This window comes from Schistocerca nitens, chromosome 10 (genome assembly GCF_023898315.1).
Source record: "Schistocerca nitens isolate TAMUIC-IGC-003100 chromosome 10, iqSchNite1.1, whole genome shotgun sequence".
Taxonomy (NCBI): Eukaryota; Metazoa; Arthropoda; class Insecta; order Orthoptera; family Acrididae; genus Schistocerca; species Schistocerca nitens.
The window spans coordinates 196,417,280-196,432,543 of record NC_064623.1 but is presented as its reverse complement, the minus strand read 5'-3'; the positions used below and the strand labels follow the sequence as shown (position 1 = coordinate 196,432,543).

The window sequence follows — 15,264 nt, the reverse complement described above, 5'->3', positions numbered from 1 at the left end:
AAGCAGAAGGTAATTCTCCGCAATATTGAGACTGGTAGTGATGTTCAGTCCCAGTGGGGCACTGTTAAGTGGGGCGTTCCCCAAGGGTCGGTGCTGGGACCACTGCTGTTTCTTATTTATATAAATGATATGCCTTCTAGTATTACAGGTGATTCAAAAACATTTCTGTTTGCTGATGACACCAGCTTGGCAGTGAAGGATCTTGTGTGTAATATTGAAACAGTATCAAGTAATGTAGTTCATGAAATAAGTGGCTTGTGGAAAATAATTTGATGCTAAATCACAGTAAGACTCACTTTCTACAGTTTCTAACTCACAATTCAACAAGAACCGATATTTTGATCAGACAGAGTGGGCATATTATAAGCGAGACGGAACAGTTCAAGTTCCTATGCGTCCGGATAGATAGTACGCTGTCGTGGAAAGCCCATGTTCAGGATCTTGTTCAGAACCTAAATGCTGCTTTATTTACCATTAGAACAGTATCTGAAATCAGTGGCAGCTCAACACGAAAAGTAGTCTACGTAGCATATTTTCATACGCTTATGTCGTGTGGTATTATCTTTTGGGGTAATTCTTCTGATTCAAAAAGGGTATTTTTGGCTCAAAAACGGGCTGTTCGAGCTATATGTGATGTAAGTTCAAGGACCTCTTGTCGACCCCTATTCAATAGTCTGGGAATTCTGACATTGCCCTCACAGTATATAGTTTCTTTAATGTCGTTTGTTGTTAGCAATATTAGCTTATTCCCAAGAATTAGCAGCTTTCACTCAGTTACTATTAGGCAGAAATCAAATCTGCATGTGGAATGCACTTCCTTGACTCTTGTGCAGAAAGGAGTGCAGTATTCTGCTGCATCCATTTTCAATAAGCTACCACAAGAACTGAAAAATCTTAGCAGTAGCCCAAACGCTTTTAAGTGTGAACTGAAGAGTTTCCTCATGGCTCACTCCTATTCTGTCGAGGAGCTCCTGGAAGAGCTGAAAAATTAAGCAAATTCCAGTGTTACATTGTTGATTTTCTTTTTTTAAACTTACGACTTGTCGCCTGAATATGTTTCTTATATTTCATTTTATCTGTTTCTACAATCGTGTTATAATTTCATGTATTGACTCGTTCCATGACCATGGAGACTTCTCCTTAATTTGGTCCCACGGAACAATAAATAAATAAATAAAAATAAAAAAAACTAGCTGATATTTAGTATTTTTGTATCCTCCGAAAATTGCAGGAGGGTCGTATAAACATGCCGTGCCTCACCGTCGAACAGACTCCCTTATGAAACTTCCTACACATTAAAACTGTGTGCCGGACCGAGACTCGAACTCGGGACCTTTGCCTCTAGCGAACAAGTGCTCTACCAACTGAGCTACCCAAGCACGACTTACGACCCGTCCTCACAGCTTTACTTCTGCCAGTACCTCGTCTCCTACCTTCCAAACTCCTTCCTTTGAGGAGTGCGGGGACTGATGACCATAGATGTTAAGTCCCATAGTGCTCAGAGCCATTTTGAGGAGTGCTAATTCTGCAAGGTTCGCAGGAGAGCCTCTGTAAAGTTTGGAAGGTAGGAGACGAGGTACTGGCAGAAGTATAGCTGTGAGGACGGGTCGTAAGTCGTGCTTGGGTAGCTGTTGGTAGAGCACTTGCCCGCGAAAGGCAAAGGTCCCAAGTTCGAGTCTCGGTCCGGCACACAATTTTAATCTGCCAGGAAGTTTCATATCAGCGCACACTCCGCTGCAGAGTGAAAATCTCATTCTAGACTCCCATATGATCAACACAGTAATAAGCATAAGAACTGAGTTGAAAGCCCATAAGTCGCCATTTCCTCATGGGATCCCAGATCGGTTTTATTGGGAGTAGTCTACAGCAGTGGGCCCTCCCTTAGCTTGTTTTTATCTCAAATCTCTTGCCAAGCGAAAAGTCCCAAGCGACTGGAGAAACGCACAGGTATACAAGGAAGGTAAAAGAAGAGATGCACTAAATTATAGACCAATAGCCATAACATCAGTTTGTTGCAAAATTCTTGAACATATTGAAGGGTCTCTGTTGGATTCCTTTCATGTTAATTTCTTAAATCTGTTGTCATTTACGGCATAAATTCCTCGTCTAAATTTACTGTGGTGTTTCTGACTATCTGGGAGGACACTGAGTAGTGGAACGTGTTACTTTTACACATAAACAAGAACGATCTGTCACACTACTACACTTTAAAACACAGTTTATATGTAATTCATGTCACACAGTCTCATATGGAACCTATATCCGCTTTCTTTTATATACTGTATATGATAAGATACTGTCATCCCCCTTCCCTTCTGTGTGAGAGGATGAATGAGCAAATGTATTTCTAGTTGCATGCTGGATGGTAGCAGACAAGCCTGTCTGCTAGAGAACAGTAAGACCAACGTCGGAACAGGTAGCTACGGTTAAAAGCAGAGAGGTTTCTATCCTTAGTATGGTCCTGTCCGTCCCTTGTCATGTTGGTATAGGGAGCTGCCTCTCTGGTCACTTCCGTTTGTATTTGTGAGGCACCCTCAGGAAGGGACCACGGCAGTCTGTCCGCGGCGAGCGTCTGAAGTGGTAAGATCTCCGGCTAAGCGCGTGTCTGCTAAGTCCGTAGGACAATGGATTTCTTAAGTTCAGCCTAACTGAAAATTTAATCAGCTTTATTTCAGGTTTAGCTCTAAAATATCTAATGTTATCTTAAATTGCAACGCAGTGTATTTCGAGTGTGAAGTTCAGAATATCTTCCAGTAGTTGCTTCGTCACTACTTTGTGAGTAAAGTGGAACCATGTGTTGATCAGTAACTCTAACTAAGATCATCAATCTTAAATGCTAATGCGAGATTATAACGTCTCGTCTTGACAATATTTTTCAATATAGCAACTTTTCTTTATGTTCAATCCACGTGGGGTGTACTTTGTGAGACCAGTACCACGTGCTTATACAATTGTTTGACCCATCAGGTTAATAGCAAGACGATAGTAACCAGTTCGAGATTTTTCTTTAGTAAATTCCGTTTGGATGTAATTTATTTTAATTATCAAAATTATTGTGGAGTTACACTCTTTGTGTAAATCAAGTTGACCACGTGAAGCATGTGGTGTACGCATCAAAGTAGCCCTCAGCTATTCTTTTCGGGAAGACTTCACAGAGAGTTAGTATGAATTTAGTATACCAGTGTGTGGTAATTTCATGACGGACAGGATTGCGCTACGAACGTAACTTCTATGGGTGAAAATTGAATCGGTTGGTTATGGTTAATTATACTAAAATGTAAACTTTCACGGCCGGAAATATCATGTCCATTATAATTATCCGGGCTGTTATGCCGTGGTCGGTTGATGAATTCTGAGGTGATTCCCAACGTTTCGTCTCCGACTGCGGGAGACATCTTCAAGGGGGTCCGTAGCTTGATGGAAGGTCCAACACACACACTGGCTCGCTACTGACGCCGCGGCGCGGGGGCGCGCGGACACGGAATTTAGCGGCAGTCAGTAGCGAGCCAGTGTGTGTGTTGGACCTTCCATCAAGCTACGGACCCCCTTGAAGATGTCTCCCGTAGTCGGAGACGAAACGTTGGGAATCACCTCAGAATTCATCAGCCGACCACGGCATAACAGCCCGGATAATTATAATGGACATTATGGTTAATTGCAAATGTTTCAACGTTCTTCGTGTGTTATTTTATTAATGCAGTGTTGTATGCAGTCTCCCAATCTTGGCTCTATATTTGATGTGTTCTGTAAGATTACAATCTCACATTTTCACAATCCTAAATAAGGCACCAGTTTAGTTATGAATCAAGTTTAAGATGCTGAAATTTCAATGATCAATGTTAAAATAAATTTCCAAATATAAACTAATTTATTTCTTTTTATTTAAATTCTCTTTATATATATATATAATCACCGGTTGTCATATGACTATTAAAAGATTATAATTAATGTTAGTCTGGTTGGGAATTTGGTAAGCTAGACTGGATATCTGGTGAAACAGTTGCGCAGTAATGCAAGGTTAACTTCCCCAGACAGCTCACAGCTTTTAACCCGCTTTTATTATCTTGAATATCAGCACCGCTTACACCTCAAATTAAGCAACAACATTACAATATTCTGAGTCGAATATAATATCTCCACGAAGCAGTATGGTTTTAGAGAGCACCGCTCGTGTGAAACTCGCTTCCCTTTTGTCACACGATATACTGTGAATCATGGATCAAGGGCGACAGCCAGATTCCATATTCAAGGTGGACAGCAGTCTGCGGTTGTCTGCTGATGATGCTGTGGGGTATGGAAAGGTGTCGAAGTTGACTGACTTAGACAAAATTTGTAGTTTCTGTGATGGATGGCATTTGAGGAAAAATGTACGTTAATTCGGATGGCTAGGAGAAAAAAAAACCGTAATGTTGGAATACAGTTTTAATAATATGCTGCTCGACACAGTAACATGGTTTAAGTATCTGGGCGTAACGTTGCGAAGCGACATGAGGTGGAACAATCTTGTAAGGATTGTGGTAGGGTAGGTGAATGGTCGATTTAGATTATTGCGAGTATTTTGGGAAAGTGTGGTCCATTTTGTAGGAGACCGCATACAGGAGGCTGGTGCGACCAATTCTTGAGTGCTGCTCGAATGTTGAGGGCCCGCATCAGGTCTGATTACAGGGAGAAATTCAGAGGCAGGTTGCTAGATTTGCTATAATTAGGTTCGAACAACAAGCAAGTATTACGTAGATCCTTCGGGAACTCAAATGGGAATCCCTGTAGGGAAGGCGGCGTGCTTTTCGAGAAAGATGACAGAGAAAATTTAGAGACCCGGATTTTTAATTTGCTTGCTGAGCGATTCCACTGGCGCCAACATTAATTTCGCGTAAAGGCCACGAAGGTAAGTTAAGGGAAATTTTGGCTCTTGCGGAGACATGTAGTCATTTTTCCCTCGCTCTATTTGGGAGTGGAAGAGGAAAGGAAATGGGTAGTAGTGGTACAGCCGGCCTGTGTGGCCGAGCGGTTCTAGGCGCTTCAGTCTGGAACTGCGCGATCGCCACAGTCGCAGATTCGAATCCTGCCTCGGGCATGGATGTGTGTGATGTCCTTAGGTTAGTTAGGTATAACTAGTTCTAAGTTCTAGGGGACTGATGACCATAGAAGTTAAGTCCCATAGCGCTCAGAGCCATTTAGTAGTGGTACGGGATACGCTCCGTCACGCACCAGACAGAGACTTGAGGAGTACGCATGTGGATGTAGCTGTAATTATACTCCCTGTTCGTTTTGTAAATTAGAATAAATATTGCTGGCTTTTACAACTGAAGCTAGATTTACTTAAACTGCGTTAAGTATAACGTATACCCTGACAAAAAATCTGAAGCACCCATTAGGGGAGGAGGAAACGAAATGAAATATCACGACATGAGAGGGTATGCGATGTTATTTCAGTGATTACAACTGAGGCCAAATTGATAAATACGGGGGTTGGAACTTTAATAGTAGAAACTACACTCCTGGAAATTGAAATAAGAACACCGTGAATTCATTGTCCCAGGAAGGGGAAACTTTATTGATACATTCCTCGGGTCAGATACTTCACATGATCACACTGACAGAACCACAGGCACATAGACACAGGCAACAGAGCATGCACAATGTCGGCACTAGTACAGTGTATATCCACCTTTCGCAGCAATGCAGGCTGCTATTCTCCCATGGAGACGATCGTAGAGATGCTGGATGTAGTCCTGTGGAACGGCTTGCCATGCCATTTCCACCTGGCGCCTCAGTTGGACCAGCGTTCGTGCTGGACGTGCAGACCGCGTGAGACGACGCTTCATCCAGTCCCAAACATGCTCAATGGGGGACAGATCCGGAGGTCTTGCTGGCCAGGGTAGTTGACTTACACCTTCTAGAGCACGTTGGGTGGCACGGGATACATGCGGACGTGCATTGTCCTGTTGGAACAGCAAGTTCCCTTGCCGGTCTAGGAATGGTAGAACGATGGGTTCGATGACGGTTTGGATGTACCGTGCACTATTCAGTGTCCCCTCGACGATCACCAGTGGTGTACGGCCAGTGTAGGAGATCGCTCCCCACACCATGATGCCGGGTGTTGGCCCTGTGTGCCTCGGTCGTATGCAGTCCTGATTGTGGCGCTCACCTGCACGGCGCCAAACACGCATACGACCATCATTGGCACCAAGGCAGAAGCGACTCTCATCGCTGAAGACGACACGTCTCCATTCGTCCCTCCATTCACGCCTGTCGCGACACCACTGGAGGCGGGCTGCACGATGTTGGGGCGTGAGCGGAAGACGGCCTAACGGTGTGCGGGACCGTAGCCCAGCTTCATGGAGACGGTTGCGAATGGTCCTCGCCGATACCCCAGGAGCAACAGTGTCCCTAATTTGCTGGGAAGTGGCGGTGCGGTCCCCTACGGCACTGCGTAGGATCCTACGGTCTTGGCGTGCATCCGTGCGTCGCTGCGGTCCGGTCCCAGGTCGACGGGCACGTGCACCTTCCGCCGACCACTGGCGACAACATCGATGTACTGTGGAGACCTCACGCCCCACGTGTTGAGCAATTCGGCGGTACGTCCACCCGGCCTCCCGCATGCCCACTATACGCCCTCGCTCAAAGTCCGTCAACTGCACATACGGTTTACGTCCACGCTGTCGCGGCATGCTACCAGTGTTAAAGACTGCGATGGAGCTCCGTATGCCACGGCAAACTGGCTGACACTGACGGCGGCGGTGCACAAATGCTGCGCAGCTAGCGCCATTCGACGGCCAACACCGCGGTTCCTGGTGTGTCCGCTGTGCCGTGCGTGTGATCATTGCTTGTACAGCCCTCTCGCAGTGTCCGGAGCAAGTATGGTGGGTCTGACACACCGGTGTCAATGTGTTCTTTTTTCCATTTCCAGGAGTGTATGTAGATTCGACCAGTCAGCCAAATGGAGACTCACAATGATGCCGCTTTCACACTCTGTAACGCGCTGATAACACTATCTCACATGGGTACGCACCGTCTATGTTTCCTTCACAGCGATCACTCAACCTCTGACTGTGTTTACACCTGTTATGTACCCTACCACAGTTAGTAACAACACTAAACACGAACAACAATATTGTACTGTGGTGGCCTGTCTCAGCAAACTGCAACTCCGATCATTTATATACGCGCCAATTTTTAATACTGGTATGATGTTACAGTGACAACCAACGGTGCTCATTCACGTTGTTTGTCAGGCAGTGTTTCTGTCTCCTGGAATCGTGCAGCAGTTGTAAAATGAAATGTCGTGTGGTTAGAGCCTCCTGTCGGGTAAACCTGTCGGCTGGTGCAAGTCGTTTGAGTTGACGCCACTTCGGCGACTTGCGTGTCGCTGGGGATGAGATGATGATGGGGACAACACAACACCCGGTCCTTCAGCGGAGAAAATCTTCGCCCGAATCAGGAATCGAACCCGTGCCCCGTAGCATGGCATTCCATCGCGCTGACCACTCAGCAGTTTTCATCATCGTCATTTGAGTAAGACGAACAGCTGTTCTATCGTAATTTCATAGTTACCATATGACGCGACACCTATAGACGAACAGTCACAGTTACGAAACTTGTCATTCACTGAAAATTTTGAACGAAATTTTCCTTCCAGAGGGATTCAGAAAAGGCTCCGTCTAATGTATTGTTCAGTATCGAGTCTCTCCGTTGTATTCGACATCACTTTCAGTGTCTTGGCCGCGTACTTTTCGTTTTCTCCCCTTCGTACTGCCGCGCGCCAACTCCGGCTGTCTGTTGCCGGACAATCTGTGCTCGCGTGCGTCGTTCAATGCCCCGCTAAATAATTTGTATCTCGTGCCTGATCGGGCGTCGTATCACGGAGACTCCCATTAACTAGTTAACAGCCGTCGACGTGTAATTGTCACCTGCGTCCGGTTCTGTAATTAGGACTGGCCGAGCAGACAGCTGACGAGTCACGAACAGACGATAAATAAATGCGGACAACTCCGGCATGTTTCCCAACAGCTCAACGTTTGCGAGAATTGATGACAACGGCGTGATTTTGATGCTTTTAAGTTTGCACAGCCATTGAGCAAATTTAGTTTTAAACATTAGTTATTTAAACATTGTTGTTGTCTTCAGTCCTGAGCCTGGTTTGATGCAGCTCTCCGTGCTACTCTATTCTGTGCAAGCTTTTTCATCTCCCAATACCTACTGCAACCTACATCCTTCTGAATCTGTTTAGTGTATTCATCTCTGTCTCCCTCTACGATTTTTACCCTCCACGCTGCCCTCCAATGCTAAATTTGTGATCCCTTGACGCCTCAGAACATGTCGTACCAAGCGATCCCTTCTTCTAGTCAAGTTGTGCCACAAACTTCTCCCCAATTTTATTCAATGCCTCCTCATTAGTTATATGATATACCCATCTAATCTTCAGCATTCTTCTGTAGCACCACATTTCGAAAACTTCTATTCTCTTCTTGTCCAAACTATTTATCGTCCATGTTTCACTTCCATACATGGCTACGCTCCATACAAATACTTTCAGAAACGAGTTCCTCACACTTAAATCTATACTCGATGTTAACAAATGTCTCTTCTTCAGAAACGCTTTTCTTGCCATTGCCGGTCTACATTTTATATCCTTTCTACTTCGACCATCATCAGTTATTTTGATCCCCACATAGCAAAACTCCTTTACTACTTTAAGTGTATCATTTCCTAATCTAATTCCCTCAGAATAACCCATTATCCTCGTTTGGCTTTTGTTCATGTTCATCTTATACCCTCCTTTCAAGACACTGTCCATTCCATTCAACTGCTCTTCCAAGTCCTTTGCTGTCTCTGGCAGAATTGCAATGTCAACATAGACAGCGCAAAATTCCGCTCATATTTACGTGGGCTGTTCGGAAAGTAAGGAACGATCGGTCGTGAAATGGAAACGACAGTGAAAAACCGATGAAACTTTGCATAGATGTGTTGGGCAGTATCTCTAGTAAGCATCACGTCGCCCTTCTTAGTTCTGGGCGCACAGAGAGCGCGTAAAGACGTCTAGAAGATAGTCTATACCGCCAAGTACGAGTGTCCGGCGAGAGATTTCGCCTGATGTTATGCAACATCACGTAACTTATCTGTCATGCAGTTCCTTCTTCATGACTGTTTTCGGCCGCACACCGCAGGGGCAATGAAGACGTCCCTGCAATGTTTTCATTGGGAAATGTTTGATCACCCGTCATACAGCCAGACCACGGCTCTCTCCGAGTTTCATCTTTGCTCACACGGACCGCTGGATATGAAAACAACATCTTGGCTCGGAGACCGAGCTGCAGTAAAACGCAGAAAATTGTCGGAAAACACAGGAGGCTACCTTCTATGACGAGGGTGTTGAAAAGTTGGTACAACGCTACGACAGATGTCTAAGGGTGAGCGGCGACTATGCAGGTAAGTAGTTGGAAAGTTTACCTAACCGTGGAAAATAAAAACCAGTTTGGATTTTTACTGTAGTTTCCATTTCGCGACCAATAGTTCCTTACTTTCCGAATAGCCCTCGTATAAACGTCATCGCAAACAGCTTTAGTCCCTTCCATAGGGAGTGCAAACAGGTGTCGAAGTTACGTGATCGAACGTCATTAGTCATTCGTGGGTTGACGCCTCCTACAGAACTTTTCCATGCTCCATGGTGCTCCTGCCTGTTTTCTGATGCCATCCATACATCTTCCATCAGTTCATCGTCTGAGTATTCATTTATTTTTTCGAATCGTGTAATGAGTATCATTGGTCAAAAACCTTTCATTTGCTTGACTAAGTTCCCGTTCGTTTTTATTACGGTCATAACTACCGTTTCGACTCCAAACTCCTCCCTGACTGGCTGGTTTGTCTTTCTGTGTCCACTAGTGCCCGCAGTCCGCAAAAGTGACAGGATTTCTGGCGTTCCCCAAGGTAGAGTTATAGGCCCTTTGCTCTTCCTTATCTGTATAAACGATTTGCGAGACAATCTGAGCAGCCGTCTTCGGTTGTTTGCAGATGACGCTGTCGTTTATCGACTAATAAAGTCATCAGAAGATTAAAACAAACTGCAAAACGATTTCGAAAAGATATCTGAATTATGCGAAAAGTGGCAGTTGACCCTAAATAACGGAAAGTGTGAGGTCATCCACACGAGTGATAAAAGGAACTCAAACTTCGGTTACACGAGAAATCAATCTAATCTAAAAGCCGTAAATTCAACTAAATACCTAGGAGTTACAATTGCGAACAACTGAAATTGGAAGGAACACATGGAAAATGTTGTGGAGAAAGCTAACTAAAGACAGCGTTTTATTGCAATGAAACTTAGAAAATGTAACAGACCTACTAAGGAGACTGCCTACACTACGCTTGTACGTCCTCTTTTAGAATACTGCTGCGTGGTGTGGGATCCTTACCAGCTAGGACTGACGAAGTACATCGAAAAAGTTCAAAGAAGGGCAGCACGTTTTGTATTATCGCAAAATATGGGAGAGAGTGTCACTGAAATGATACAGGATTTGGACTGGACATCATTAAAAGAAAGGTGTTTTTCGTTGCGACGGAATCTTCTCATGAAATTCCGGTCACCAACTTTCTCATCCGAATACGAAAATATTTTGTTGACACAGACGTACATAGGGAGGAACGATTACCACTATAAAATAAGGGAAATCAGAACTCGTACGGAAAGATATAGGTGTTCATTCTTTCCGCGCGCTGTAAGAGATTGGAATAATAGATAATTGTGAAGGTTGTTCGATGAACCCTCTGCCAGGCACTTAAATGTGATTTGCAGAGTATCCATGTAGATATAGATGTAGAAATAAACTACAGAGTATCTGGGTAGCCAACGTCAAATGTTCAGTGCTGAGAACGATGAGATCTTAAAGACGTGGGAAAGACCGACCGTGGTTTAATGGCCGTGTTACAAAGCTACTACGTAAACAAAGAGAGCTTCGTCACACATTCAAGAAAAGTCAAAACCTAGCTGACAAACAAAAGCTAAACGAAGTGAAAATGTACTTAAAGGGAGCAATGAGAGAAGCGTTCAGTGAATTTGAAACTAAGCTACTGTCAACCGATCTGACTAAAAACTCTAAGAGGTTTTCGTCTTACTTAAAGCGAGTAAGCTCGTGTTCCGTCACTCAGTGGCCATACTGACACCGAAACGGAAGATAACAGACGGGAGGCCGAAATACCGCATACGGTATTCCGAATTTGTTCCATCGCAGAATACGTTCCCTCCTTTCAAACATTGTACGAGCGTCGAAGTAACAGATATTGAGATAAATGATCGCGAAATACAGGGTGTTTCAAAAATGACCGGTATATTTGAAACGGCAATAAAAACTAAACGAGCAGCGATAGAAATACACCGTTTGTTACATTATGCTTGGGACAACAGTACATTTTCAGGAGGACAAACTTTCGAAATTACAGTAGTTACAATTTTCAACAACAGATGGCGCTGCAAGTGATGTGAAAGATATAGAAGACAACGCAGTCTGTGGGTGCGCCATTCTGTACGTCGTCTTTCTGCTGTAGGCGTGTGCTGTTCACAACGTGCAAGTGTGCTGTAGACAACATGGTTTATTCCTTAGAACAGAGGATTTTTCTGGTGTTGGAATTCCTCCGCCTAGAACACAGTGTTGTTGCAACAAGACGAAGTTTTCAACGGAGGTTTAATGTAACCAAAGGAACGAAAAGCGATACAATAAAGGATCTGTTTGAAAAATTTCAACGGGCTGGGAACGTGACAGATGAACGTGCTGGAAAGGTAGGGCGACCGCGTACGGCAACCACAGAGGGCAACGCGCAGCTAGTGCAGCAGGTGATCCAACAGCGGCCTCGGGTTTCCGTTCGCCGTGTTGCAGCTGCGGTCCAAATGACGCCAACGTCCACGTATCGTCTCATGCGCCAGAGTTTACACCTCTATCCATACAAAATTCAAACGCGGCAACCCCTCAGCGCCGCTACCATTGCTGCACGAGAGACATTCGCTAACGATATAGTGCACAGGATTGATGACGGCGATATGCATGTGGGCAGCATTTGGTTTACTGACGAAGCTTATTTTTACCTGGACGGCTTCGTCAATAAACAGAACTGGCGCATATTGGGAACCGAAAAGCCCCATGTTGCAGTCCCATCGTCCCTGCATCCTCAAAAAGTACTGGTGTGGGCCGCCATTTCTTCCAAAGGAATCATTGGCCCATTTTTCAGATCCGAAACGATTACTGCATCACGCTATCTGGACATTCTTCGTGAATTTGTGGCGGTACAAACTGCCTTAGACGACACTGCGAACACCTCGTGGTTTATGCAAGATGGTGCCCGGCCACATCGCACGGCCGACGTCTTTAATTTCCTGAATGAAAATTTCGATGATCGTGTGATTGCTTTGGGCTATCCGAAACATACAGGAGGCGGCGTGGATTGGCCTCCCTATTCGCCAGACACGAACCCCCGTGACTTCTTTCTGTGGGGACACTTGAAAGACCAGGTGTACCAGCAGAATCCAGAAACAATTGAACAGCTGAAGCAGTACATCTCATCTGCATGTGAAGCCATTCAGCCAGACACGTTGTCAAAGGTTTCGGGTAATTTCATTCAGAGACTACGCCATATTATTGCTACGCATGGTGGATATGTGGAAAATATCGTACTATAGAGTTTCCCAGACCGCAGCGCCATCTGTTGTTGAAAATTGTAACTACTGTAATTTCGAAAGTTTGTCTGCCTGAAAATGTACTGTTGTCCCAAGCATATTGCAACAAACGGTGTATTTCTATCGCTGCTCGTTTAGTTTTTATTGCCGTTTCAAATATATCGGTCATTTTTGAAACACCCTGTAGAAAATCAACTACAGAAAGACATCAAGAGTAGATGAGATAACTGTAAGACTGTACTAAGATTATGCCGAAGAACAGCGGTAGGTTTTCATAGTTCGCTGGAGCAATGAAGGGCACCTAGTGACTGGAAGAAAGCGCAGCTCATTTCCGTTTGTAAGAAGGGCCGTAGAGCGCAGGTTCACACAATTATAGACCTATATCGTTGACGTAAATCTGTTGTAGGATTGTGGAACATGTTTTATGCTCAAGAATTATGATGTTCTTGGAGAAGGAAAATCTCCTCTACGAAAATCAAAATGGTTTCCGCAAACAGAGATCCTGCGAAACTCAACTCGCTCTGTTCCTCCATAATATTCACAGCACCGTAGACACCGGCGCTCAGTTTGATGCCGTTTCACTTTTGGAAGGCATTTGACACCGTACCGCAGTGCCGTGTAGTAAAAAAAAAATACGAGCTTATCGATTATCGGACCACATTTGCGACTAGATTCAAGACTTCCTTGCAGATAGAACTCTACACATCACGCTTACCGGAACAGATACAAAGGTGCTTCCCTGATTACCCGAAGGAAGTGTTATAGGACCGTTACTGTTTGCAAATGAATATAAATTATTAATTATTAGAAAGCGTCGGAAGTTCTATAAGACTGGTGGCAGATGATGTGGTTTTCTATAACAAAGGAGCAACTCCAGAAGACAGCACTGATTTGCAGAATAACCTGCACAGGATTGATGAACGGTACAGGCTTTGGCAGTTGACCCTGGACGTAAATAAATGTAATACACGGTTATTACAAATGATTGAAGCGATTTCACAGCTCTACAATAACTTTATTATTTGAGATATTTTCACAATGCTTTGCACACACATACAAAAACTCGAAAAGCTTTTTTAGGCACTCACAAATGTTCGAGATTTGCCCGTTTAGTGATTCGGCAGACATCAAGCCGATAATCAAGTTCCTCCCACACTCGGCGCAGCATGTCCCCATCAATGAGTTCGAAAGCATCGTTGATGCGAGCTCGCAGTTCTGGCACGTTTCCTGGTAGAGGAGGTTTAAACTCTGAATCTTTCACGTAACCCCACAGAATGAAATCGCATGGGGTTAAGTCGGGAGAGCGTGGAGGCCATGACATGAATTGCTGATCATGATCTCCACCACGACCGATCCATCGGTTTTCCAATCTCCTGTTTAAGAAATGCCGAACATCATGATGGAAGTGCAGTGGAGCACCATCCTGTTGAAAGATGATGTCGGCGCTGTCGGTCTCCAGTTGTGGCATGAGCCAATTTTCCAGCATGCCCAGATACACGTGTCCTGTAACGTTTTTTTCGCAGAAGAAAAAGGGGCCGTAAACTTTAAACCGTGAGATTGCACAAAACACGTTAACTTTTGGTGAATTGCGAATTTGCTGCACGAATGCGTGAGGATTCTCTACCGCCCAGATTCGCACATTGTGTCTGTTCAATTCGCCATTAAGAAAAAATGTTGCTTCATCACTGAAAACGAGTTTCGTACTGAACGCATCCTCTTCCACGAGCTGTTGCAACCGCGCCGAAAATTCAAAGCGTTTGACTTTGTCATCAGGTGTCAGGGCTTGTAGCAATTGTAAACGGTAAGGCTTCTGCTTTAGCCTTTTCCGTAAGATTTTCCAAACCGTCGGCTGTGGTACGTTTAGCTCCCTGCTTGCTTTATTCGTCGACTTCCGCGGGCTACGCGTGAAACTTGCCCGCACGCGTTCAACCGTTTCTTCGCTCACTGCAGGCCGACCCGTTGATTTCCCCTTACAGAGGCATCCAGAAGCTTTAAACTGCGCATACCATCGCCGAATGGAGTTAGCAGTTGGTGGATCTTTGTTGAACTTCGTCCTGAAGTGTCATTGCACTGTTATGACTGACTGATGTGAGTGTATTTCAAGCAGGACATACGCTTTCTCGGCTCCTGTCGCCATTTTGTCTCACTGCGCTCTCGAGCGCTCTGGCGGCAGAAACCTGAAGTGCGGCTTCAGCCGAACAAAACTTTATGAGTTTTTCTACGTATCTGTAGTGTGTCGTGATCATACGTCAATGAATGGAGCTACAGTGAATTTATGAAATCGCTTAAATCATTTGTAATAGCCCTGTATATTGCGCAAACATAGAAAAAGAAATCCGCCGCTGTACAACTGCACTATTGATGACAAATTGCTGGAAACACTATCTACTGTAAAATGTCTAGCACTAACTATCTAGAGCGACCTTAAACTGAATGACCACATGCAAAAAATAGTACGAAAAGCAGATGCCAGATAGAGATTCTCAGGAAGAATCTTACGGAAATGTAACTCGTCCACGAATGAAGTGGTTTATAAGGCGCTTTTTGGACAGAATCTGGGACCGTTACCAGGTAGGACTAATGGAAGAGAAGAGCCGACG

At 44.6% G+C, this 15,264-nt stretch overlaps 1 protein-coding gene across 1 annotated transcript in view; it reads right to left on the bottom strand.

Moving 5' to 3' along the window:
- Positions 1–15,264, bottom strand: part of LOC126210549 (sensory neuron membrane protein 1-like) — a 304,792-nt gene that overhangs the window by 185,681 nt on the left and 103,847 nt on the right. The window lies entirely within an intron of this gene.